Consider the following 3,457-nt stretch of genomic DNA (forward strand, 5'->3'; position numbering starts at 1 on the left):
TGTTATTCTTAATTAATTAATTGGGCAAAATAATATTAATTATTAAATTAAATTAATTACAGCAAATGTGCTAATATATTTACTTTATTGTTATTGTTAATTAATAATTAATTGGTAATTAAATAATATTAATTAATTTTGGGTACAGGAGTATTTTTAGGGTTCAGGGTCAGTTTTCAGTTCATGGGTACAGGGGTATTTTTAGGGTTCAGGGTCAGTTTTCAGTTCATGGGTAAAGGGGTATTTTTAGGGTTCAGGGTCAGTTTTCAGTTTTTGGGTAAAGGGGTATTTTTAGGGTTCAGGGTCAGTTTTCAGTTCATGGGTAAAGGGGTATTTTTAGGGTTCAGGGTCAGTTTTCAGTTTTTGGGTAAAGGGGTATTTTTAGGGTTTAGGGTCAGTTTTCAGTTTTTGGGTAAAGGGGTATTTTTAGGGTTCAGGGTCAGTTTTCAGTTCATGGGTAAAGGGGTATTTTTAGGGTTTAGGGTCAGTTTTGGGTTTTTGGGGTACAGGGATATTTTTACGGTTCAGGGTCAGTTTTGGGTTTTTGGTTAAAGGGGTATTTTTAGGGTTCAGGGTCAGTTTTGGGTTTTTGGGGTACAGTCGTACAGGGTAAAAATAAAATAAATTTAAATTAAATCAATTAAATGAAATTAAAAAATATAAAATTACATTAAATTATTAAGTTTTTAATTTATTTTAAATGTATATGTATTAGTTTTAATTTTTTAATTATGTTTTAATATTTTTATTTAATATTTGTAACATTATATGTATTTTATAATTATTTTTACATTATTATTAATACGTTTAAAAAATCGATATTTTTAATTTCGATATTTTTGTACTAAGATATTATTTTTTCGATATTTTTGTACTTACCTTGTTAGGGATAGGATTCCTATATTTTTGACTTCGATATTTTTGTTCCGATATTTTTGTATTTCGATATTTTTGATTCCGATATTTTGTCAGACATTCGTAGAAGAAGGCTGGGATGGGTACCAGGGTGCAGAAGAAGGCTGGGGCGGGTACCAGGGTGCAGAAGAAGGCTGGTGGCGGGTACCAGGGTGCAGAAGAAGGATGAAGCGGGTACCAGGGTGCAGAAGAAGGCTGGTGGTAGGTACCAGGGTGCAGAAGAAGGCTGGAGCGGGTACCAGGGTGCAGAAGAAGGCTGGTGGCGGGTACCAGGGTGCAGAAGAAGGCAGGAGCGGGTACCAGGGTGCAGAAGAAGGCTGGGGGTGGGTACTAGGGTGCCAGTGAAGGCTGGGGGCCGGTACCAGGTTGCAGAAGGAGGCTAGATGCATCACGTTGTAAATACCCCGCAGCAATTTGCTGGCCTTACGCTGCCGTTGTGTCACAGAAGAGACGCAACAGCGGCGCAAAAGTGGCATACGGGGCTTGTAAATCTGCCCCTGAGTATTTGCACTAAAGAGAATTATGCAGTTACGCCCACCCCTATAAGTTCAGAAGAAACCTGTTGTGAAGAATTGTTAGTTTATGAATTCACATGCATAATATTGAAGCTTTTTTATGTTTGAGAAGCTTTATTTGAGTCATAAGGAACAATACGTAAGGCCAGCACTGCCGTAAATAACACAGTAACAGAGACACAGTCAATCAAAAGGTGGCTGACAGACGAATAAGAGAGAAAGCTGTTTAAACTTTGAGGAAGTTGGGATAAGGTATAGGGGAAGGGATGGAAGGTGGACAGAGGAAGAGGGGGGGAAGGGAGAAACTTGTACAACAGGACATATACAGCATTGCATATTTACAAAGGCATGTGAATAATAACCTTTTTATAAATAAGTAATACATTATCAACAACAATACGAATAGAAGGACAGGGAAATGAAAGATTCGCGGAGGTTTGAAATTATCCAAAGTTAAATGAGACTTATTGGATAAAACCACTTTGTCTAAATAGGTAACAAGAGGTAACCAGAAGAGATCTCGAGTAGACTGTTGGGTGAAAGAGGAGGCAAAGCAGTATCAAGTCGATGGGAGTGATAAAGTGTGTTCCACCAATGTTGGATGGAAAGTTTTGTCAGATTTTTCCAATTAAGTGTGATCTGTTGGAAAGCTAAGGCCAGCATAAGGTCAAAAAGACCATGACTATGCGTAGGGAATATTGAAGATTTTGATTCGTTATTCTGTGAGATTCTTTTTGGAGTGTCCTGTGCTTATCTGATATAGTCAGATAAAAAGGTCTTTCCCAAAAGAATTTACAAGAGCATTGGCGGGAGACAGGAACTGCTAAAGCGTGAAGCGGCCCTGGGCTCAGATATGGTGTAAAGCGTCCTGCTGACACGTCAGACTCGACCACACAAAGGGGACATCAAAGGAATACATTAAAAACAAAAACACTGGCCAGAAGGGAACCTGCTTGAGTGTGGATGCGCTCCCTGTGAACAGGGTCTTGGCTAGGCCGGGTCTAAAGAGCGAGGTTGTAGTTGCTTTCTAAAGAGGAGGCCGTCTACACATCATGGAAGCAAGGAAGGCTGCTCCGGGAAGCAGGGGCCAGGAGAGAGGAAGCCCCGCCCCAAGGGCCCGCTTATTGACAGAGGCGCGCGGAGGCGCTGATTGGATGGTTGAAGGGGTGGCTAAGCCTATGAAGCTGTCTTTCTATTTGCCTGCATGTTTTTGTATTTCTCATTTCAGTTGTTTGGATGTTTCCCTTCTACAGTTCCTCGTTCTGGGGTATTGATGCATCTGTGTGTGTGATTTGCTTATATTTGGTCTCTCTGATACATAGATGTCTCTGTGTACGTTTATGACGTTGTGTCAGTGTCTCTCACTTTATTGGAGTGTCAGTCTTTATCGTGTGTTTGTGTTTTTGTGTGTCTGAGGTGTGTATCTGTCTTTGGGTTTCCTATTAATATTGGTGTATTTTTATGTTAGGTTTGGATTAAAGTTTCAGCCCTGGTTAGAGTATGTTCTTGCTTGCTGGTCAATTTAACTCACTAGCTTTACTTACTTTTTAAACTATTCTCGGTGCTCTGTTTATTCTCTGTAACAAATCCGAGCAGCTGCTGTTTTTTATTATGAAAATAAAATAAAAACAGGTCTTAAAAAAAGGTTTGCAACGCAGTTGCGTTTTAACGCATGTCTTTGATTGACAGCTTCTGGCAGAGTGGATTTTTGAATAAACATCAGTTTTAAAAATGCTCCTGATAGGAACCCCCGGACACTCTTGAGAGAGCCGGGCCGAGGGGATTTGAACCCTGCCAGGCCGCGCCGAGGCTGAACGCTGCCAGGAATGCCGCGCCAGTTGCAGCAGAAATACTTGGCGCGCGCATCATCCTTAAGATTTCATTAATTGCGCGGATAATTTTGGCAATTAACGGCCTTGTGCCTTGAGTGAGTGTTTGCTGGGGCCCTGACGAGGCGCCGGGCCCCTCCCAGTGGCCCCGGTATAAAGGGCCACTTTGAGGAGTTGAGAGCACAGGTTTTGGAAGCT

Source organism: Lissotriton vulgaris, chromosome 5, assembly GCF_964263255.1.
Source record: "Lissotriton vulgaris chromosome 5, aLisVul1.2, whole genome shotgun sequence".
NCBI lineage: Eukaryota > Metazoa > Chordata > Amphibia > Caudata > Salamandridae > Lissotriton > Lissotriton vulgaris.